This window comes from Sus scrofa, chromosome 10 (assembly GCF_054392235.1).
Source record: "Sus scrofa isolate SSC_HxYL_T2T_F1_AM1 chromosome 10, Sscrofa_HxYL_maternal_Yorkshire_Landrace_v2.0, whole genome shotgun sequence".
Classification (NCBI taxonomy): domain Eukaryota; kingdom Metazoa; phylum Chordata; class Mammalia; order Artiodactyla; family Suidae; genus Sus; species Sus scrofa.
Window position 1 is genome coordinate 53,873,420 of NC_139392.1, and position 25,228 is coordinate 53,898,647.

Sequence of the window (25,228 nt, forward strand, 5' to 3'; positions counted from 1 at the left end):
GTGCGAGGTTCCGTGAGGCCCAAAGTGAGTACAAGGTTGCTGTGCAATGTCTAAGACTGAGTAAGTGAGATTGCTCACAGCCTGGGAGGCTCTGCTTTCCATTTGAATCAGAATTTCTTCAAATGCAGAAGGAAAGCAATGGTGTTCTACAAAACCATGCAACCGCATCCCATCATTTCGTGCTCCCATTAGTTCTCTGTATTAGTCAACCACTTATGCAGGAAGGAAAAGGAAAGATAGGGCAACCTACAGTTCACTTCCTTTTAGTGTGTCTTTGCTCATCAGTAAGACAAAAGCAGCAAGTGTTGGTAGATTTTTCATGTATCAAGAAGTGAAATTAAAAACAGTGAATTAGTTTCATGCAGCCTTTCCGCTGTTCTGGTAAGAAAAAAAAAAGAAGACACGTCTACAAGCCACGAAGAATTGTGCATTTCGGTCACTCTGCATAGGATGTAAATGTTCTTATATGAACATTAAAACTGGCTTTGAGAATAGGAAGATGAGTTGCAAAATTCATTTTAATAATTTAACTTTTAAATTTTTCTTTACTTAAAAATAATAAATAAATAAAACACACCGTAACAGGTTGAAAGACCGAGGACAAAAGGAAAAAAAGACTTTCTATGTTCGTACCTTTTCCCCTACCTTGGAATAAGGGGGCTTGGATTTTCACTGTGCACAGAGCCCCACCAATTAGGCAGCCAGTCCAGATAAACTTAAACACCGATCCCCCCCCAAAGGACACATGGCTTCTAATCGTCTGAAATAAGTGTTCAATTAATTGATGGTATCTGTATTGAGGGGCATCTTCAGAACAGCATTTTGGGACACATAAGTTTCAAATCCATGCTTTGAAAGAAAGAGACATTGTCAAGTCTGTGCCATTTTGAAGAGAGAAGGAGGAACTCTAATTGGAATATATATAGTTCCTAACGTTATCAGGCAATGTTCATCACTTTCTCTTCTCAGACCACCTTTCCCCCAGATATCAGTGAGCAGATATGATTATACTTTTTGGTGAAGGTACCTTGAATATTTTTGTGAGAGAAAAAGAGTGGTGGGGGTAGTGAGAGCACAAGCATCTGTGTGCACACACACGCATGCACGCACACACGTGCGCACATACAGTGCGTGGGGGCACAGGGGCACCGAAGGTTAATTCTGGGCTGTTGGTAACTCCCGAGGGCTCCTCCTCAAATTCCCAGTTAGGAACTGGTTTTACCTTTATTTATCATACTTAAAGCATTTTGCAAACATTCCTCAAATGGCTCAAAAGCTTAAGAGACAGGTGATGTGTTGTTATAACAACTGAAAAAGAAAGTCAATGCTTTAAAACAGGTTTTCTCCAAGGTCAGAAAGCTGGTCCTCAAGGTCAAGGGACTCACAGGTATTCTTCGCCTTGGTTCACTGCCCTCCCCTCTCTGGTGAACTGGGGTACATCTGGGCTCTCTGGGTCTGGAGAGAAGTCACCCGTGGCTTCTAAACTGCATTCCTGGGAAGTGAGCTTCCCAAGGCCTGCCTATCCCGGTGGTTATAATAATTAATGCTCATGAATCTTGGGAACTCCTGTTTTACCCAGCAGCACGCTCATTTATTTGAGCTTTACAATTTTCTTTAACAAATAACCAGTAAGTCCTTAAACTGGTGGCTATTGTCTATAGGCAAATCTCCAGAGTGTTCTGTCAGAATGTAAAACAGCCAAGGGGCAAGGGTTGAGAAAACAGGATGGATTTATATTATAAACATGTTACTGTCCAGCTCTCCCATTTTCCTGGCTGGTCTGATGGTATAGCTTTATTTGATACTTTGACATGGTTGAAATGAAAGGCAACTGGCTTAACTTACCCAACTACAGGGAAGTCGATGCACTAGTACCTAAGAAGCGAGGTTCATTCTTCAAGAGAATGTTCCTTGATGTTCTGAGTCAGAACAGATCCTATCAGAGCTGTGAAGGGCCCTGGTGAGGATGATAAGGGGTGCTGACCTAGTGCCATTCCTCACCTTGGGCTGGCCGAGGTGGTAGGAAGGGGACCTTCAGCCGTCCTGGCTGAAAAAGGCCAGGTACCTTCCACGGCAGGAAAAGAGTCAGAGACAACAGGAAACCAGACAGAAAAATAAACCCATTCTTTAGAATGGGAGGTAAATTCTAATATTCTTTTAATGTAGAGTCAAAGAATTTAGGCTATGAAAAGTAGGGAGGATGCCTTGGATAAAATACTTTCTTTTCCTTCGCCAATCCTGGGGAACAGGCAGACTTATGTGTGGACTGCTGAGGCTGACATTGAAGTGACATCTCAAAGCAAACACCCCAGTGAAACTGTTATGTAAACCGAAATGGCTAGACATTCCAGGCCCTTGCAGCACAGGGCAGGCTGTGCTGACCATAGCTCGCCACCTGGAAGTAGCCAGTATTTCTCAACAGAAATAGATGGATGCAGATATCCCCTTTGATTTTACAGTAAAGATAGTATTTTATTTTATTTTATTTTGCTTTTTAGGGCCACACCCGAGACATATGGAAGTGCCCATGCTAGGAGTTGAATTGGAGCTACAGATGCTGGCCTATGCCACAGTCACAACATTGCCAGATCCTGAGCCCAATCTGCGACCGACAGCACAGCTCACAGCAACGGCAGATTCTTAACCCACTGAGCAAGGCCAGGGATCAAACCTGCATGGATACTAGTTGGGTTTGTTACTGCAAAGCCCCGATGGGTACTCCTAGAGATAGAATTTTACACTGGATAAAACTGTGTAAGTAATGGTGATCTCAAGTTGTTCAAGCTTTCAGAGCAAGGCTTTATAAACTTGATAGGTAGTAACAGGAAGACTTTGCTGTTTCCAATCTGAATGGTAGGAACTAAATTTAATCAAAACAGCAGGCCACAGACTGAAAAGTATATAATATAATATGGACTAATGAGTTATTAGCTCATGTTCACTACAATGAGATTAACTCCCAACAGCATCATAATCAGATCTTGGTATTTTGCTGGGTTAGATCTACGTCCAAAGGACGTCTAGCCAGAAATAAGGTTAATGCATTTCACATTAAAATTCTGACTTAAGTTGCTTTTAAAAAAATCTTCACATTTCATAAACTGATTATGAATCATCAAACCCCTCAAAACCCCTTACATAAACAGTCTTAAAAATCCTTTTTGAACAGTAGTTAGTTACATGGATGCTGCTTGCATTTTTAATCAACCAATGAACTTTATTTGTAAAACCAAAGATATGATTTTCAAAAGCCATATAAATTTAATGTGCATCACACCAAAAAAATCTGCATATTCAAGTGAACGGCTTTAAAAAAAAAAATTCCTCAAACTAAAAACTGAAGCCATTGATCTCTTCTACCGGCTTTTCTTAAAGCAAACAATCTGAAACATTCTTTTTGAAAAGTGGCTTCACTGATGCTTGTTATATTTTTAATCAACCAATAAGCTTCATTTGTAAAATGCAAGACTTGGCTTACTAATGCCATGAGGCCTGGGCAGAATCATCAGAGAGCGGAGCCCTGCATTTCCTTTGTGCATGAGAGTTAATAGGATTAGGGCTTGAAGAATTGAATAAAACCCTGAGCTGGTTAAGATGGATGTATCACATTTCAGGGTTCCCGTTTCATAACCGGCATGCCCCGCATTTCATAAAATAAAACATGCTGGGGAGCTTATTTAAATGGTTCTTCAGGAATACGCTGATTTCAGAAACTTTAAAAGGAAACGAGTGTCCATTTCCTTGAGCCATATGGCTTTCTGTGTACTCAGCCTGCTCGGTTTTTTGGCGTGCTCCTGCTTCACAGTCAGCCATTCTCAGCTCTGGTCCAGTTACGTGGAGAAGGGAGGACACATTTTTGTGCCCAGAGAATTTCTGTGTATGATTTGATAGTCTCTAATTTTCACAACGATGCCATCTGCACTGGCCTTCAGCAGCTGTGAATATGAATATAGCCAATCGAACCTCAGACGCCAAAGACCTGTTATCTTCCTGCAGATCATGTAATGGAACTGGGGGTCTGCTGCTTTCTGCTATCAAGGTGGTTATTATCAAGTATAATTTGTGGTTGGAAATGTTTGGCATTCCTGTCTAGCAGTAGCCCAGAATGTTTAGAATAGATTTTTACATAGGAGTTCAAACATCTGTCCGTTTCAGGTCAGAATTTCTGTGAGAACTTAAGCGTATAGTATCTAAACAAATGCAGCTGTCCCAGATTAAATGGGAATGGTTTCTTGCATTACGATGCCAAGAAAGGGTCAAGTTTAAAATTAAGACTATAAGAAGAAGCTTAAGAATGATAAGCAAAAGGTATTCTCATTCTACAAAATGCCAGGTAATGTTACCAATTAAGAGCTGGACTTGAAGGCTGTTTAAGCACTATCCGGGCAAAAGACTCCTTTAATTAGCAGTTTATAACACCAATTTGCCTAGGGATTAAAATGCAGCATTACAATTTCATTATCGATTCCTTTCATTTGCAATTCCTCTATTACAGGAAGCCAGTTTGAAGTGAAAAGTGCTTAGTAAATGAGAGCTGTATATAAAACTGCAAAGAAATAGAACGTCAAATTTTGGAAAGGAAGTCGAAAAAGATTATTAAAACAAGCTGTGATGATCTTAACAAAGACACACAGAACCTGTTACTAGGAAGAGTTGTTTGGTCAAATTTCCTGTTTTTTCCTAAGTCCTGGTTTGTTTTAAACATGTCGTCAGCGCACAGTTTATTGCTTCTGATTAACGTCTCTACATGTAAAATCAAGAACTGTTCTCCCGGACTTCTTATTTAAAGATTTTCTAAACAATAAGGATTTTCTCTTTCTTCCCCAGACTGTGGTCTTCACCCTAATTAAGCACTGATTAGCCGTGGATCAAAATAGTTGAAAATTAATATTAGAAACTAGAAAGTTACCCAAGCATGGGTTAATGAAAGTGTTGGAAAATGAGAATTTCATAAAATGTCACTTTATTCCTAAGCAATTTTACTGCAAGAGTCTAGAAATCACCTTGGAATGCTACAAAGCACCTCAAATCAAAGCCACACTAGTGTCGAGGATCGATCTTTGTCCTGTTGTGTTCGCTTAAAAAAAAGAAAAACGTCTCTGCAAAGACATAGCTGACTTTAACGGCAACATATTATAAAATTAAAAAAAAAAACTGAATCATACCATTGTGTGTGAAATGTAGGGAAATAAAAATTCCTCCCTTGGGAAAAGAGTATAAAACATTAACATTTTTCTGAGTATTTTATAAATTAGGCAGCTTCATTAAACACATACCATTAGAAATCTCTTCTATTACTGACAACACTTTTCTTAATGGTCTTTACATGTTTAAAAAATGGCTCCTGAAAATGTGCATTTATATTATATAAATAAAACCTTAATTAATATAAACATACCCCAGATATAAACTTTTTAGAAATGTCAGCTCAAAACTTTCCAGTCTAAATAAATCCTCTTATAAATGGTCCAGCAAAGCCATTTTTAACGCATTTTTTCTCCTAAAAAGCTCATAGAGATTTACAGGCACAATCCAAAAGAGAAACTAAAATAGCTTTGAAGAAGACTGAATGTTTCATTCATGTCATAAACAACTCTAAGCATAGCCAAGAGATGGACAGGTTTGGAAACCAACTAAGGCAAGGGATTTTATTTTCTTTTTAGTACTTACTATTATTTGTTTCTCCTGTTTATTGTTTCCCTCACTCGAAGCTCTCAGAGTAAAGACCACATCTGTCTTGTTCTCTGCTCTCTTATACTTCGCATAGTGTCAGGCACATAATAGACACAAAGGAGTGTCTCATGGAAGAATTCATGAATGGTTTGATGAGCTAAAGCTAAAAAGACTCAGTTCAGTGTGCCTCACTTTATCCAATGGGTCCTATGTGCTAAGAGTCTCTAGCCGTTTTCCTTTCTCTTCCTTAGTATCCTCAAGTTTTCACTGAATACATGGCTACCTAGAATAAAGACTACATATTCCAGCCTCCCTTGCAGCTAGGTGTACTAGGTGTAAACTAATAAAATGTAAACAAAAACATTCAACAGCAGCTTTTGGGAAAGCTCCTTGCATGACGGCTAGTGTGAGGGGCTCCTTTGCCCCTTCTTCTTCCTCCCTCTCTCCTTCTTGCTGCCTAGAATGTGCATGTAGAGGCTGGAGCTCAACAGCCACCATGGACTATGGGTTGGTTTTGGGAGTCTAAGAGCTGACCTTGAGAATGAAAATCAGTAGAGCAGCAAGAGAGAAGGCTGGGTTCCTGCCCTGTGAGTTCCTCTCCACCCTGGACTTTTTTTTTTTTTTTTTTTTTTTTTTTTCAATGGAGAAAGAAATAAAATTTATGTTTATTAAGTCAGTATTATTTTGAGTTTTCTGTCACATGTAGCCAAATCAAATAGTGATACGATCTGGAAAGTAATTTGACAAATAGGCACAGGTAGACTTTACAAAAGTATGCCTTTTTGAAATCTATTATTTGATAAACATACTGAGAACTCTTTCCAGTGAGTAGGCAGGAACAGTCACCCCTCGGTATCCATGGGCAACTGGTTCCAGGATGCTTGCCAATTCCAAAATCCAGGGTGCGCAGGTCTCTTATTTCTGTAAAATGGTGTAGTATGGCTGGCTCCCCTTATCCGCAAATACAGATGGCCGACTGTATTTATGAGCACATATTTTGTCTTCAGAATTAAACCCGCTACTCTAAGAGAATATAAAGAAATGCAAGACCAGGCTTTTATCCTTAAGACGTTAATTAAGCTCGCCAATGGAAAAGAACACGCAAGAACTGCAAAGCCCCCTTGCCCCCACTGACACGCCACCCCGAGGGAAGAGCGCACAGCGGCAAAGAACACGGAGGGAAAGCGAGGAAGTGAGACGGCAATTACGGAAGGAATTGGGAAACCAGCGGGCCAATGAGGACGAGGGTTCTCGGGGAAAGTTCCGGGGAGGAGCTGGCCCTTGAGGGGAGCCGTGTAGGAGGGGGCGGGACCTGCAGGGTCTTTGGAAACCAGGCTGGGTGTCCCCAGGGTGGGGAGCAACAGCAGGGAGACCCTTGTTTCAGTAATCAGCACAGCGTGTTCAAGGAGATGGGAAGGAGGTCAACCAGATGTGTGGCCTCAGGAAACAGAGCCCTCCCTTGGCTCAGAATGTGGTCTCTCAGCCTTGAAGCGGGTCCTCGTAAAGGATGGCTTACCTCACCGTGCACCTCATCTTCAGGACATGAACCTCTGCTCCATGTTCTCCCTGGCTTGCATATAACACACCCCTCATGTGGTTTATGACTCTCCGAGGCTTCCTCGGGAGGCCCTCGGCCCAAGGCTTTTTCTTTAGAGACCCCGCTCAGGCCTCGACCCAGTAGCGACTTCTAGAGAAATCCCTACTGTGCAATAGGCACATAGGAAGCCTTGCTTCCATCCTCTGATGAGGCGTTTCAAATGGAGCTCTTAGGTGGAGGTACCGTGATCTGCCTGCTCTGAAACAACACCAAAGCCATAGACTGACCAGTCATCGCTTCCGAAGAAGAGGCCAGGGAATTCGATTACTCACGAACTAACCACAATCACAGGATGAAGCAGCAGCTTTGCTAATAAGCTCCCTTTCAGCGGCTCCTCATAAACAAAACCATTGTTCGTTTTTTTGTTTTTTTTTTGTTTTTTTTTTTTTTTTAAATCAACCAACACCTCTGAGTAAAATGAAAGACATGGGCACAGCCTTCAACTGCGGAGCCTGTTTCGGGAGGGTAGGAAGTGTTATCACCACGGGGGAGCCCAGAGGAGGTGGATACATTAAAAGGATCCCTATGGAATCAAGGCCCAGCCGGTTTACTCGTGACTAAGGAGGCGGGGACGGGGGAGAGGGCCCCAAGTGTGACAAATGAAAGTGTTTTTCTACTGGCAGGTTGGGAGGAGAGAATAATCACTCCGGGGTCTGGTCTAAGGCAAATCAAACCAAACTTGACCCCTTTTCCAAAACGGAGCCCCCAACGGCTCCCAGGAATCGTCGCTGGCAGCCTGGTGGCGCAGGAAAGCAAGGACCAGCTGGGGGGGAGGCCTGAGTGCTGCTTCGGCTGTGCTGCCTGGATGCTGTGGTTGACCTTGGTATCTTTCTCCATAAACGAAGGGGGTCTGTCCCGAGACCCACACTGACTCCGACAGTGACTCTCTGCGGACGACAGGGGAGGGCACGGGAGAGAAGGAGATCCGATTGTCTCCCCTCCTCTGCTTGTCTGCCCAGCACCATCTCTCCATGGGCCCTGCGTCACATGAGTTCACCGGTTCAGAGACGGCCAGCCTCGGCCGAGCTCTCCTCCGAGGCTCGGCAAATTTCATGCTTCTTTGGTGACAGCAGCAGCTGCTGCTCCCCTCAAACCACATCCTTCCCCTTCGTCACGAGGCCTCCTCGCGAGCCACAGTTTGCCTTGGCCGGAGCTCCCTCTGCGTCAGCTTCCCCCAGAAACTGCCACCCATGTGCAGGAGTTCTAGTTCATCGACCTCTGTGAAGCCCATCCAGCTGGCCAGAGCGGGATACCAGGTGGTCAGGACCAAAGAATTCCACGGCACTGCAGACATATTAAAGCTGAAAGGGAGCACAGAACAATCCAGTCCCACCGCCTCCAATTTATACCTGGGGACACCGAGGCCCAGAGAGAGCTTTGTTTACTGCAAGGGGGCCTGGTCACATCGAGAACCTAAGCCTCCTGACTCAAAGGCCAGTTATGGTTTTGAAATGACTGCCTGAAAAAGAAGCTCCTCGTTATGGTGTGCTCGGTGCCAGGCACGGCACCAAGTGGCATTTTCTTCTTCTTCTTCTTCTTTTTTTTTTTTTTTTTTTTTAAGGGCAGCACCCTCAGCATATGGAGGTTCCTAGGCCAGGGGTCAAATCAGAGCAACAGCTTTTGTCCAATGCCACAGCGACAGCAATGCAAGATCAGGGCCATGTCTATGACCTACACCACAGCTCATGGCAATGCCAGATCCCTGACCCAGTGCGTGAGGCCAGTGATAGAACCCACATCCTCATGGATACTAGTTGGATTCGTTTCCGCTGAGCCACAGCCAGAACACCCCCAAGTGACATCTTAAAGGTCAACATACACAAACCAGACCCAGGGTCTTTTTTCCAAATGTGCTCCTCCTGGCCTCCCACCTTCCTCAGTGGCACCCCCACCCATCCCGCTGCGTAGGCCAGGAACTTGGGAGTCAGCCTTGACACCTCCCTCTTCCTCACAACTCCCCCACAGGAAACTTGCAAGCTCTGTCGTTTCTCTAGAGCATTTTCTCCACAATCACTATTTCCACCCTGGTTGAAGCCTCTTGCCTGGACTGCGGCCAAACCTGTGATCTCGCCATCCCACTGCCACCACGCCTGTCCCTGTCAGTCCATTCTCCAACCAGAGGCCAGAATAATTCTGTAAAAACACAAACCAGATCGTGTCACGCCCACCCCATTCCTACCCCGCCACTGAGTTAAACCCACCGTTTTCCTGATACACTGAGCATGAAGCTCAGGTTCCTGTGAGGCCCTGACTACTCTGACCTCTGATGGCATCTCCAGTCTTGTCACACCCCCAATCTCCCCACAGCTCCTGACGTCTAACACATCTTTCGGGATCCTCCGAAGTTCCAAGTTCTTTCCAGCCACAGCCTGTCCCTCTGCCTGAAATGCTTTCCTTTCTATTCCTAGCCCGGCTCACTTCTCACTGTCCTTCAGATCTCGGCTTAAACATTACTTCCTCAGATGGCCCTTCCCTAAGACCTTGTCAGGAGCCACTTCTTCTGCATGGCACTTGCCAATTTGTGGTATTACATTTTTGAGAGCGTTTAATAGCCATTTCCCCAACACAACTATAAACCTCAGGGGGACGGGGATCATATCTATTTGTTCATTATTGTAGCCAAAGAATTTAGTGGCAGGCACATGGGAGGTCCTAAGTAAACATGTGCTGAATGAATACATTCATGCTCTTAACCCTCATCAGATTATGTCAGGAGGGAAAGAAGACACAGGGGATATGGACGATGCATGAGCCCCGATCTTCATTGATTCGTTCTTCGGAACCAGTGAAGTCTGTGATAGGCTCAAAAATGCTCCTCCCCCAAAGATATCTACATCCTAATTCCTGAAACCTGTGACTGTTACCTCATACTGCAAAAAATAAATATGGAAGAAAGGGAGAAGGTCTTTCGAGAAGTGATTAAGTTAAGAATCTTGAAGTGGGGAGATTTCCCTGGATTATCCAAACAGTCTCTAAATGCAATCACACCTGTCCTAAAAGAGAGAGGCAGAGGGAGACTGACCCAGAGAGGAAACGGGGATACGAGAGCAGAACAGAGAGGCATTAGAAGATGCTGGCCTTGAAGACTGGAGTGATGTGGCCACAAACAGAAGCTGGAAGAGGCAAGGGACAGCTTCTCTCCTACAGCCTAGGGAGGGAGTGTGACCCTGCCAACACCTTGATTTCAGCCCAGTCACTCTGATGTCAGACTTCTGGCTTCCAGAACACTGAGATCAATTTCCATTGTTCTAAGCCAGTGAGTTTGTGGTACTCTGTTATAGCACATACAGAAACTAAGGCAGAGTCCATCACATTGTTCTGCTACAACGATAGCAACAGTTTATATCTGGAGAAGTTTTGCTTCCTCCCTGTGCCCCCATTTGCGTGGTGCCACATATTGTTCAACCACAGATAAACATGGCACCTCCATGCTCAGCATCATCTCTACTCTACACTCGCAAAGTCGACAGAATAGCGATGGAGAGAGGGAAACCAAAGAAACGACGGCCCACGAAGGATGAAAATGCTTCAAAACTCAGGAATTATGTCCAAACCAAAGTAAACAAGGTCTTAAGATTGCATCCAAAATCTTTTTGGGTCCACAGAGATTTGTTTTGTCTTATACAATGCAGTAAACAATTCATAATAAGTGACGGCTTTCGAATAGCGGAAGAATCATATTCCATGGAATTAAAGGCCTTGTACTTTCAAGTTCATCATTCAGCCTGTGTTTGGGTCATGGTTTTGTCCCATATATTAAAGGTCTGGATCTGGAAGAGTGATAACACACTCCACTTTAAGACAGTCTATCATTTTATAAGACAAGATGCCGAGAAGTGTAAGTTTTCAACGACTTATTTTAACATCCTAAGAAGTCAAAGACTATTTATGAGGTGAGACATACTGTGAAGAAACATATTTTAACACACTCTCTGTATTTCCACCCAGAGGACAGGAATAATAGCCCTCTTGCCAGAGCAGCCATCTTGCTATATTATTCCATTCAGAGCTTCCAGATGGGAAAAGGATATTAAGTCGCTGGAAATTAATCCTGCCAAGGGAAATCGGAAATTTTCAAAGCTGTTGTCAATCTGGCTCTGCAGTTTAAGATGAACACACATGAGGCGAATTCACGGCAGTTAAAAATCTGCTTGAAGAAATGACTATCATAAGAGCTGCTGGAAGAGAACAGGAAGAGAGCTCCAGAGGAAGAGAGGGAGAGAGCGAATCTGGTCCAGGGGATTCGTTGAGGTAACAACTCAAGGCTGCTGAGTCCGGACAGAGGCAAGGCAGGCGGGTGAGGATATTTCAATGGAAGAAAATCTCCTGAGCAAAGATGCTTCTCAGACTGTCCAGCGCATCATTGGGAAGCGGTGAAAACTCTTAAACAGCACCTCACTTAGGATATTTAGAGCAGGAGAGACTCTTGAAGCCCATTTAGCTCAAGCACGCCCTTTCATAGCTGAGAAACTGAGGCAGACCTGGGTTAGTCACTCTCCCAAGGACCAGTGGCTGTTCAGTGGCCAAGCTGGGACGTAGACTCAGGTTAGTCAGACCTCCCTCTAGCCCTGTGTGCGCTCTGCTTCTTCTCCATGTTTATGTCAGACGTTAGGGCTGGGTCTACTAGCTTAGATAAGGACAAATTACCTTTTATTTCTTAGAGGTGAGTTAATTTTTAAGCACTGTCAATCTCTTCTATAGTGACCTATTTCAAGCTGATTGCTTTTTACCAGTCTTTTCAATAGGACATTTAAACAGATGTTAGCATCCACCTTCTTGCTCCTCCTTTACCCTTTGCCTCCCTGAACCTCCTTGGTGGTAGATGGCTCCTGGGTTAAATCATTTGTTCTGATTGAGACTACACCATTTTTTTTTGAGACTACACCATTTTTTTTTTTTTTTTTTTTGAGACTACACCATTTTTACAGCCTACGTTTTACCAGCCACCCTGAAGACAGCAGCACCTTTGCAGGCACCGGGTGGGTACAGGACTTGAGCCACACACACAGGTATGGACTGTGCCCAGCCATCCCACTCACGGCCTCTACCCTCTCTGCTGCTGTGCCCAGAGGTGCTGGCTTCCCCAGCAAGAGCTCTCTTCTTAGCCCTCGATAGACACAGCTTAGGACGTGAGTAACCCTAAGGCATGAACCCTGCAGAGACGTCCCTTAGCCAGGCTCTGAGTCTATTGCTTCCTCGGGGGTGACTTGTGCACCTCTCCTTTGTCATATATTCTTTGAGTCTCATCCCAGAATCCAAGAACAAGAAACCTCCGACTTGTATAATGTAGTTTTTATAAGAGTAATTTGCAAATATATTTTGTTATCTCTAGGCCATTACTTATCAAACCTAATGGACATTTGACCCACATGCCAACCACCAGTCCTAGGCAAATGAAAAATAAGATTCCTCACAATTTTTAAAGGATAAACTAAAGCATGATATTACAAAATTATTATTTTAAATAAGTTCATATCGGTGAAAGGGTTTATAGTATTTAAATAGTGTATGTCTGACATCTATAATGACAAGTTATTTTGTTTTTATACATATAATGACAGAGTTTGCACTGTCTTCTAGGTAGTTTCCTTTTTTTTAACTTTTAACTTTTTTATTTTATTAAAACATTTTTTTTCTACTGTACAACAAAGTGACCTAGTCACACATATACACATTCTTTTTCTCACATTAGCCTCCATCATGCTCCATCATAAGTGACCAGATATAGTTCGCAGTGCTATACAGCAGGATCTCATGGCTTATCCATTCCAAAGGCAACAGTGTGCATCTATTAACCCCAGATTCCCAGTCCATCTCCCTCTCTCCCCCTCCCCATTTCTTACTTTCTGTTTCTGCTAAATTAGAATCCTTACATGTGGAGATTGGCAGAAGGGCTACAAGTGTTTGGTGGCTCCGTTCACATGCAAATATATTATGGGATGGTTTCTTGCCAAGGACTTCTTTCAGTGCTGGTGAACCTAAGCTGATGAGATTCAAGAGCTTGAAGACTGAGCTGAATGTTCAGTCGGGGTTAAAGCAACAAACAGACATCTAATCTACTTTCTGGTTGCCTTTGGCAAGCGTGTGGCAGCATTTGGATGTGGTTTTAAAACATAACTATACTATAGCATCAGTTCTTTCTCCTGCTAATGACTGAAGATCCATTCATTCAGCACTTATTTAGTGAGCTGTTGCAGACATTGCTACGAATTGGGAATACAGTAGGAAACAAGCCTGGGCCTCTGTTCTCACAGAACCACGAGACAGCAGATTCCTCATATCTACACATTAAACATCTTGATGTTCACGTTCAAAAGTGCATGGCACTGGGAAAAGCCACCTAAAGAACAGAAATGACTTTTAAAGACCCTAATCAGAATCACAAAGCTAGGTTTTGAACCCATACTGCATTCCAAAGTCTCCTGTGAGGCACCTTTGCCTCCGCTACGCTACTTACTGCCCATTTCCTTTATAGTGTAAGAAACTGACACGCTTTTCACTATTTCTTTCAACTACAATCAGGATTCAGAGGCACGGTGCAGATCACCCACTGTCCTCTGAGAATAATGTTGTTATTCGCATTCTAGAGCAATTTCTTTTATTCATGTAGCAGTGTCCTTTCTCCTTCCTTGCCTGTCACTCCTGATCCCGATTACCTTTTTCATCCTCCTTTGGGGCTCACAATTTAATCACCGGCCAAAAGAAAACAAAACATTCTTCTCTGTGACAAGGGTTTTCACTGAACCAAACTCATCGAGCAATTCTCTTTCATGTATGTCCTGCGTCCAGGTCAAGAGTTGATTCATAATGTGCACATCCCTGCTTTTGCCCAAATGTAAAGTAAAAGATCTGCTGGCAGCACTACTGTGTAATAGCATCTGCTTTTCCATACTTGTACCACGGATATCCTGCAATAGCCATTTGATAAAAGCATTTTGCCAAATAGCCTCTTCTGCTTTCTCTGAGAATCGTACTTGTCATGAACTTTGGAGACAATCTTCACGAGCTTTTAAATATAGCACAACTCGTGTCTGGTTTTCTCCATGTGGCGTACAGCACTGAAGACTGTCTCTGTCATTTTTTTCCCACGCCCGCAGCATGTGGAAGTTCCTGGGCCAGGCATCAAACCTGTTCCACAGCAGTGGCTTGAGCCGCTGCAGTGATAACATTGGATCCTTAACCTGCTGCACCACAGGAGAACTCCTTGTTTCAATCATTTTGACTTCCCCGATTTCATTATATATATGTTTTTATTTTTTTATTTTTATTTTATTTTATTTCCCCAACACATTATTTTTTTTCCTACTGTACAGCATGGTGACCCAGTTACACATACATGTATACATTCTTTTTTCTCACATTATCATGCTCCATCATAAGTGACCAGACATAGTTCCCAGTGCTACACAGCAGGATCTCATTGCTAATCCATCCCAAAGGCAATAGACTGCATCTATCAACCCCAAGCTCCCAATCCACCCCACTCCCTCCCCTTTGCCCTTGGCAACCATAAGTCTATTCTCCAAGTCCATTACAGAATTCATCAATCTCATTTTGAAAAGCACAGTTCTGGATATGTCCTGTAAAAACTTAATAGATTTCCTTTCGTTGTGTTTAAAAGTGACAGAAAGCGTCAGTGACTTCATGGCACTATTTGAGAAAAGGATGCCATGAAATGGGGTTGAATGGACTATAGGTTCAGTGAAGTCTAATTTCAGATATTCACCACTATTCTTTCCTCCTTTCTGGCTGCTTATGTTAGATCATCCTACTCAAGTAGTCTCACTTGTTCCATAAGCTTATAAATAAATACATATTCTATCCTAGTACTGGTATCCTGTTCACTATTTGCAGTTCTGACACTGTTATGAGTGCTAGTATTTACCTGAATCATTCCATTTTACTTTTGCCCTTTACCATTGGGCCCTTTTTTTTTTTTTTTTTTTTTGGCCACTCCTGTGGCACATGGAAGTTCCCGGGCTAAGGATGGAATTGGAGCTGCAGCTGCCGGCCTACACCACAGCCACAGCAACGCTAGATCCATGTCATGTCTGTGACCTGTACCAGCAATGTCAGATCCTTAACCCACTGAGTGAGGCCAGGGATGGAACCTGCATCCTCATGGATACTAGTAAGGTTCGTGGTTCTTTGTTTTGGGTTTGTTTGTGGTTTTTTTTTTTTTTTTGCTTTTTTAGGGCTGCACCTATGGCATATGGAAGCTCCCACGCTATGGGTAGAATCAGAGCTGCAGCTAGAGCCTACACCACAGCCACAGCAATGCAGGATCCACCCATGTCTGCAACCTATACCACAGTTCACAGCAACATCAGATCCTTAACCCACTGAGGGAGGTCAGGGATTAAATCCTCATAGATACTGGTTGGGTTCGTAACACGCTGAGCCACAATGGGAACTCCAGCCATTTTTTGAAAATGGGCATATAACAAGTATTAAAAAATGAAAATTTATGTGAACAATAATGGCAGATAATGTAAAACTGTAACAGCTGAGGTGAACTTCACTTAGCTGCTCAAGCAGTAGCCAATACAAAGGGACTGATAGTCTTTCTAGCACATATACAATCTTTAAGAGTATAAAGATTATTAAGGACAAGATTACTGTGAAAATAATAATTAATGTTAATATTTCTGTTTAGTAAAATGCATGTGCATGAAATGACTTCATTGATCTATTCTCTGAAACTGCCAAAGCATCTGCAGACCACCTGACAGAATGGGGTGGGGTCAGAGGCAATCCATTTGGGCCACACTGAGAAATTGCTCTCAGCTTTCCAGCTTGCCTTAGGTTTGTGTAACACTCAGTCAAATAACTGCCATGGATTTCAGATTCCACTGTCAACCCAAATGGAACCTCATGAAGAAGCATGGATCTTCACTCACTTCTTACCCTACGCTCAACTTCCATCCAGCCCTCCCACCACCCCTCGTCCATGCAAACGTCTCCATAGCTCATCTCAGGAAGGCTGGGATCATCTCTGTTCAATTTAATATTGGAGTACTGTCAGATTCTACTGCTATTCTTATAAGGCAATAGTTTTCAATCTTGGCAACTCGTTAGAATCACCTGGAGAGCTTTAAAAAAGATCAAAAAGTACCACAGTCTACACTCCACCCTAGATCAATTTAATCAGAATCTCTGGATGGGTTCAAATACTTATGTTTTTGAAAAGCTTCTCCAGTGATTCTAATGTGTGAGTAGGATGATAATCATTACCGTAAGGTAGCATTGCCAATAAGGTTTCTTTTATAGTAGCCCCTTAATTATTATGCCTGCTGATCCCACCCCCTGCTGAAATCACTCTCTCTCATTAGGGCTACTGTGGCAGGCTACCTGCTGGAGTCTCTGGATCCAGTGGATCTGCTGCTTGCTGATGCCTTTTACATCTACTGTCCTCACAGTTCTCAAAATAGCCTTCATCACCTCTCCCTCTGGCTGTTTTATTCTCTCTCTCCGAGACAATGGTCTTCACTGAACTCTGGAATCCACTGAGGCCTTTAAAATGCCAGGGTCCAGGCTGCACCTGACACTAAATAAATCATTGCTTTTGGGGGTGGGAGCCAGGTATGAGTGTTGCTAAAAATCAGGGAAGACTGAAATCAGTACTCTAGGACTGCCATATCTTTCTACCACCACCAGACCTAGGATAATTTAGGTACCACCATGGAGCTTGATTATTCAAATGTCCTGACAGCCATTCTTAACCAGGAACTTTGTTCACTCAAGAGCTTACAACCCACTGGCAGAGACAAACTTGAAAAGCCTATCTTATTTATTGTTTTCCTTTTTGGTCACCCCACAGCATATGGAGTTCTGGGCCAGGGATCAAATCTGAGCCAGAGTCTCGAGCTATGCCACAGCTGCGGCAGTGCCAGATCCTTAACTCACTGTGTCGGCTGGGGATTGAACCCACGCCCCTGCCACTGTAGAGACGCCGTCTATGCCGCTGCACCACAGTGGAACTCTGAAAAACCAGTCTTTAAATCACGGCGACAGAAGTGCTGTAATAGAAATACTAAAAATCTTCTATAGGACACATAGGAGGGAATAATTCATGACCTATGAAGCCGGGGAAGGATTCTCAGAGGAAATTATACTTGAATGCAATCTTGAGGGTCATTAGGCCCAAAGAGAACTGGGCAACAGATGTTTTCTTAGAAACACACATTTACCCTTTCAAATATTTTTAAGTATTTTTATTATTGACATACACTGACACGCAATTTTTCTATTAAGTGTTTTTGCTTTGTTAGCACAATGTTTGCCAATCTTTTTTTTTCCCTCAGTATATTTAGTTGTCATAACCATAGGTACATTTTCATTTTTTACTTCTATTTTTTAATAGACTTTATTTTTTAAAAGCAGTTTTAGATCCGGGGCAGAAGGTACAGAGATTCCCCATATACACTCTGCCTCTACACATGCCTAGCCTCCCCCACTACCAACACTCCCTATGCCACAGTGGTACATTTGCTAAAACTGATGAATCTACCAACACATCAGTATCTCCTAAACACATCAGTATCTCCTAGAGTCCATAGTTTACATCAACCTTCACTCGCTCTACTTTGTCCATGCTGGCGTTCTGCACATGTGTTATAGCAGATAGCTCAGATATAGATGCTCTCAGGTCTCAGGTGGCCAAGAGGGACTGGGGGTGGGGGCAGGGGCGCAAGGGCTGGGTAGCAGGAATCCCAGGTCTGTTATCTCTAGCCACGAGCAGACTTGGTGTTTAATCCAGAGAATTTAGATATTTTCTATGCAAATCATGACCTTTTTTTTTTTTTTTTTTTTTTTTCTGTTCAACTTCTCACAAAGTTGTGCAGTCTATGAGTTTGGATAAAGTATAATGACATACATCCGCCAATATAGTATCATACGGTAGTTTCACTGTCCTAAAAATCCTCTGTGCTCTGCCTACTCATCCTTCTTCACCCCCTGACCTCTGGCAGCCATCAATCTTTTTACTGCCTCCAGAGTTCTGCCTTTTCCACAATGTCATTAGACAAGCACACCTCGTTTTATTGTGCTTCACTTTATTGCACTTTGCTGATAATTCTTCATAAATGGATGGGTTGTGCGTTGTCAGATGATGGTTAGCATTTTTCAGGAATAATTTTAAAATTATGGTATGTACATTTTTTAAAGTCATAATGGCACTAAACCATGATGGGAAATTTGGTTTTCTGGGAAACCAAGAACAATTTGTGTGACTCATTGCGATATTCACTTTAGGGCAGTGGTCTCAAACTGAACCCACAATGTCTCTGAGGTATGCCTGGTAGCTGAAATCCTACAGCGTGTAGCCTTTTCAGATTGGCCTCTTTCACTCAGTAATATGCATTTAAAGTTCTTCCATGTCTTTTCCTGGCTTGGTGGTTCACTTCTTTTTTATGCTGAATAACATTTCATTGCCTGGATGTAGCTCAGCTTGTTTATCCATTCACCCACTGAACGGCATTTCAGTGGCTTCCAAGGTCTGGCAATTGTGAATAAAGCTGCTGAATATCTGAATGCAGGTTGTTGTGGGGACAAAAGCTTTCAATTTATTTGCATAAATATCATGGGCTTGTATCATATAGTAAGAGTATGTTTAGTTTTATTTAAAAAAAACCCCACCAAAATGTCCTTCAAAGTGGTTGCACCATTTTGTATTCCCACCAGCAATGAGAATTCCTGTTGCTCCACCTGCTCACCAGCATTTAGTGTTGTCAAGGTCATGGATTTTAGCCATTCTAAAAGGTGTCCTCCTTATGGGTGGTACCTCATTATTGTTTTAATATGCATGCAGTTCCCTGATGGCATCTGATGTGGAGCATCTTCTTATCCTCCCAACCTTTTTAATGTTATGACTTGGAATTCCCGCTGTGGCACAACAGGATTGGCAGCATGTCTGCAGCACCAGGACGCAGGTGTGATTCTGGGTCTGGAAAGGTGGGCTAAAGGATCCAGTCTTGCCGCTGCTGTGGCATAGGTTACAACTGTGGCTTGGATCTGATTCATGACCCAGGAACTCCATATGCTGTGGGGCAGCCAAAAAAGAAAAAAAAAAAAAAAAGGTCATGATTTGCATAGAAAATATCTAAATTCTCTGGATTAAACAGCAAGTCTGCTCGTGGCTAGAGATAACAGACCTGGGATTCCTGCTACCCAACCCTTGCGCCCGCCCCCCACCCCCACCCCCGCCGCCCGTCCCTCTTGGCCACCTGAGACCTGAGAGCATCTATATCTGAGCTATCTGCTATAACACATGTGCAGAACACCAGCATGCCAAGGCACAACCGCGGGAATGCTCCAAATTAGGAATGAGGATAACTTGAACTACCAATAACAGAAAGCCCAATTTGAACTGGTCTGAACACCAAGGGCAGAGGCTGAGAGCCTCCAGGCGTAGAATGTCAGGTCCCGCTCTGCTTCTCTGCCAGGCTTTGCTGTGCTTTATTCTGGGTATTGGCTTCCTCTCCAGGCTGGTGGAAAGATGGCTGAACTGGTCTGAACACCAAGGGCAGAGGCTGAGAGCCTCCAGGCGTAGAATGTCAGGTCCCGCTCTGCTTCTCTGCCAGGCTTTGCTGTGCTTTATTCTGGGTATTGGCTTCCTCTCCAGGCTGGTGGAAAGATGGCTGCCACATTGCCAGGCCTCATATCCACAGGTAATAAGATCAGGGAAAGAACGGTGTCCTTCCTTACGTGCCTTTTCTCAGAAATGCTCCAAAAGTTACTCCTCATATTCCCTTAGCCAGAATCTCGCCAAATGCCCTGGCTTAACCAGATTCTTGGCAAGGGGGAAAGGGACACCATGATCAACTTAGATGAGCTAGGATTAACTCATGGAAACGGGGACAGAATGCACCTTCTCAGAGACACACAGGGAGGAGTAAACAACCAAAGCCAAGGCTCTTCCATCAAGAAAGAAAGTGGGACTAGATTTTAGGCAGGCAGCCAATAGGTCAGCATCAGTTTGCATTAGAAATAGCCTGTATGGGGAGTTCCCATCATGGCTTAGAACTAGTATCCATGAGGATTCAGGTCTGAGCCCTGGCCCCACTCAGTGGGTTAAGGATCTGGGATTGCCGTGAGCTGTGGTGTAAGTCACAGACTCAGCTTGGATCCTGCATTGCTGTGGCCGTGACATGGGCCGGCAGCTACAGCTCTGACTTGACCCCTAGTCTGGGAACTTCCATATGCCATAGGTGTGGCCCTAAAAGAAAAAAAAAAAAAAAAGAAAGAAAGCAGTAGTTAAGAGCATGTACCCTGGAGTCAGGCAGTGGGCTCAGATCTGCTGTCACTGGTTCTGTGGGCTTCAGTTTTTCTTCTTTCTGAAAAAGGAAGACTAAGAGTTCCTAACTTAGAGGGTTGCTGGAAAGATTAAATCTATAGAGTTAAGAACAGACTCTGGCATATATTAGGGCCTAATAAATGGCAGCGGTCATCTCCTTGGCCTCGGTCATAGGCTAAAATAGCTAACGAGCAGGGAACAGCTCTGTGGGGAGAAGGGCTCTCTGTGATTAGCACTGAGCACAGTGTCATGCTCAATTAGGCATTCAATAAGGTCACTGGTTTTTTTGCATATTAATAACTTAATTAAAGGGCCATTTCTTCTTATTGCTAGCAAAAAGATGTTACCCACTAAAAGTAATCACAACTGGAAATACTTCAAAAATCTATTTCTCCCTGGAAAATACATTAAGAGAAAGATAATAATAATGCTAAGTATTTATAACAAATATTTATTGCACCTTTACCATGTGCTCAAAACTGCTATAAATGCCTTAGATGCATTAGCTCATATAATCCTAAAACTAATCTTTGGAGTCAGGTTTATCAGTAAAACATTCTTAAAGCTAAACTTAAGCAAAATTTGTCTTTAAATATATAAATGTCAAATGAAAATCTGAGCAGACTAATTTCCAGTTCTAAGATATGTTATCTCCCCTACCCTTATTTTAAAATTGCTGAAATCCAGATGCATCTTATATTCAGTGTTTATGCTTACTATAATAATGTGTGTGTGTGTGTGTGTGTGTCTCATTGTTATTCTCTTGGTGACACATTTGCAAAAGGGAGGCAGCTCTGCAGTTCCAGAAGTCAGACTCCATGTTTTACTCATTAGCCCTCATTAACCAAATACATGCTGCTCAGATGCTCTGTTCCACAAAGGGCCTGAATGTGGATTAATTGCCAAAGAATTCCCCCTTTAAATTGTAGAAATTATGTAAGGCAGATAGGATCTGAAGGTTAAAGATGAAGTCATATGTCCCCAATCCTGCAGGGAGTTCATAGCCAAGCTCTGCCACTTTATTTCACTCTGGGGACCAAAGAAAGCACTAGAAATTCAAGGACACCAGTTAAATTCTGGATCTATCATTTGCTGGGTGCCACGGGCAGTTACAGAAATGCCCTGGGCTCTTGTTCTTCATCTGTTACAGGATATCAACTGTCCCTACAGAACGTCTAAGGATATTAAGAGTAACTAATGAGATTGTTTTGGTTCCAACATAACTCACATTTTCTCCCACTCATATCTGTTTCCTCTTTCACCACACACGACGGCTTCAATCTCCCACCCCATGAATGATTCAACCTATTAAGGAAACCAGCGACTCGCCTGCAGCTAATAACATAGTTCTGCTTCATTACTCCTTGAATGAATTTCATTTTCTTCAATCTTTGAGAAGAATCTATTCAATTTCAAAAAAGATAGGTGTTAACAAGAAATAGACAGCATAAAGCACCAAAGAGAGATGTCACTGAGTCCATGGCAATAGTTGTTTTTTTGTTTTTGTTTTTGTTTTTGACGGTGGCTTCTTTGACAAATGGAAGCAGTCAACATGGACTGCTCTAATCTTCCACTACCAACGCTACCATCCCACCTGCACCCACTTCCACTTCTTGGACAGTGGGGGAACCTTCTGGGTGCCCATCAAAGACCCACTCGAATTCTAGACCTCCACTCCTAGCTTCTAGCCATGCATATGGTTCCTGCCATCACCACTTGTCCTCTCATTCTCTCTTTTCTCATCAATTTCTCCCTTTTTATTCAGATCATTCTCATCAGCATACAAATATGCTCTGATATAGTCTGTCCTTAAAACATCCCCATTGGACTTCACCTCCATATCCAGCAAATTCCCTATTCCTCTGCTCTCCTTTATGGCAGGGCTCCTTCAAAGAGCTTCCTGTACTAGAGAGCTACATAACTCAACTTTTGGCACCCCTCCTCTTCTCCCCTTAACTCACCCGAGTTAAGCTTTTTTTCCCCCCACCATGCTATCACCATTGTTCTTTTTAAGGTCATCAGCGACCTACACTGGACCAAATCCTATAGTCCATTCTCAGGCCATATACTTTCACTTCCAATGGCTGGCACCCTTGGCTACCACACCTCAGTCCTCACACCTCTTCTCTTTCTCCCACCTTCCCTGATGTGCTTCTTGGTCCCATGACTTTAAATACCATCTGTATCCTAGGGAACGCCTCCAAATTTACATCTCCAACCATGAGCTGCCCTCTGAATTCCAGCTACATCTCCACTCAAGCATTTCAAACTCAACAAATTCAAAACCAATCTTGATTGTCTCCAACAACCTCGTTTTTTTCCCCCTTCTGTTTCAATAAAAGGCACCAGCATTTTGTTCCAGGTCTTAAAGATTGAAGTTGTCCCTGATTTTATCTCACGTCTTGTATAGAAGCCACTCTAAAATCTCATCAACTTGATCTTCAAAAAATATCCCGAATTTGAACACTTCTTACCTCATTCACTATTACCAACCTGTCTAAGCTCCTGTTACCTCTCACATAGATTTCTCCATTGGCTTTCTTTCTTTTTTTTTTTTTTTTTTTTTTTTTGTCTTTTTGCCATTTCTTGGGCCGCTCCTGTGGCATATGGAGGTTCCTAGGCTAGGGGTGGAATTGGAGCTATAGCCACTGGCCTACACCAGAGTCATAGCAACGCGGGATCCAAGCTGTGTCTGCGACCTACACCACAGCTCACGGATCGCTAACCCACTGAGCAAGGCCAGGGATTGAACCCGAAACCTCATGGTTCTTAGTCGGATTCGTTAACCACTGTGCCACAACGGGAACTTCCTCCATTAGCTCTCTAATTTGGATACCTGCTTATGCTCTTACCTGCCCCATCCCCCAGCCCCAAATATTAGGCATTCACCCAGAATCACATTTCTTTTTCTAAGGAGATTCCCAGGCTAGGGGTTGAATCAGAGCTGTGGCCACTGGCCTACACCACAGCCACAGCAATGCCAGATCTGAGCTACATCTGCAACCTACGCCACAGCTCACGGCAATACCAGATCCTTAACCCACTGATCGAGGCCAGGGATAGAACCTGCATCCTCATGGATGCTAGCTAGATTAGTTTCCACTGAGCCACCACAGAAACTCCCAGAATCACATTTTCAAGGTATAAATCAAATCATGTTACTTACCACGCAAAACCTTCGTGTGGTCCCCCCATCACTCAGAATAAAAGACCTAAAAGTTTCCTCACTCCCAGTTCCATCATCCTACACAACACTTTCATTACCTGACTATATATTATATATTCATTTGTGTGTTTATTATGTCTCCCCAACAGAATTTAAGCTCCATGATGAAATGGACTTTGTTTTGAGTACCTGGAATAGTCTATGGCCATACCACCCTGAACACACTTGATCTCATCTGAGTACCTGGAATAGTACGTGGCACATAGTAAGTGTTCAAAAAATATTTGCCAGAGTTCCCGTCGTGGTGCAGTGGAAACAAATCTGACTAGGAGCCCTGAGGTGGCGGGTTCGATCCCTAGCCTCGCTCAGTGGGTTGAGGATCCGGCGTTGCCGTAAGCTGCGGTGTGGGTCGCAGATGCAGCTCGGTTCTGGCATTGCTGTGGCTGTGCTGTAGGCTAGCAGCTGTAGCTCCGATAAGACCCCTAGCCTGGGAACCTCCATATGCTGCAGCTGAGGCCCTAAAAAAAAAAAAAAAAAAAAAAAAAATTGCCAATTGACAAATAAATGAATGATTAAATTCTTAGGCTTCTTCCCTTTTCCTGAAACAGACACTTTTTAATTTCCACATGGGCTGGCTCAGGTAACTTATGTCCTGGCCTAATAAGCTTCACACCATTCCACCTGAATGCCACTCCCATAGGTAGCCCCTACCTGGCCTGCTCTGGCTTCACAGACAGACCTCAGAGCAGGTACATCTGCCCCCTGAGCTCATGAGTTCTTCCAGGGCTCAGATTTTGGATCTATCTTCCAGCCCCAGCACTAGGGGTTTCTGGCACAAAGTGGCTGTTGATTATGTGTTTTGGGATTGAAATAACATGCCAGGTGTGAATGAGCAACTCCATGGAGAAAAATAAATAGTCCAGATATAGTTAGATGAAGTAACAGCTGTACCTAAGTTTATCCAAGAATTATTTTCATAGCATAGATTTTTCCATAGCATAGAGCCCGACAATCAGAGAACAATAATTGAAAAAATAACACTGAGACATATATAAAAAGGCAGGAAGGTGTGCTTGAGGGAAACAAAAAGCCAAGTGCAAATAGTATAGTTCAGGTTGTAAGAGAAGAAATTATGGGATAGTATAATCTTTCTTTTCTGAAGAGTAATACAGTGTTGAAGAGCCATAATCATTACAGTAATACCAGACCAGACAAAAAGAGAATCCTGATCAAACTGAATGAGTTTTGTCTGTAATTTGCATAAATAAACTTGGTTTCAAAGGCTCATGGGCATTCTATGCCTGGTACCCAAGCTACCCAGTAGGCTGAAGGAACCAGAATGATGCTAAGAACAAACTAGCCATTCATTCACTGGTTGAGCCTCTTCTAGGTGCCAGACTATGCCAAGCACTGGCGATATGCATACAAATAAGACACAGTAGACCATGAGCCCCTTGAGAACTGAGGCTAAGAGAAGGAGATATGGACACAGACCTTC

The 25,228-nt window shown here is 43.2% G+C and overlaps 1 protein-coding gene across 48 annotated transcripts in view; it reads right to left on the reverse strand.

Annotated features, from left to right (window-relative positions):
• Nucleotides 1-25,228, reverse strand: part of AOPEP (aminopeptidase O (putative)) — a 396,587-nt gene that overhangs the window by 233,059 nt on the left and 138,300 nt on the right. Inside the window, exon 1 of one of the 48 annotated variants that reach the window (XR_014817674.1) lies at nucleotides 7,190-7,358. The exons of the other annotated variants lie outside the window; for them this stretch is intronic. The gene's annotated coding sequence lies outside the window, so the exon portion shown is untranslated. Of the gene's footprint in view, nucleotides 1-7,189; nucleotides 7,359-25,228 lie in introns of those variants that run through there. 48 annotated transcript variants of the gene reach the window in all.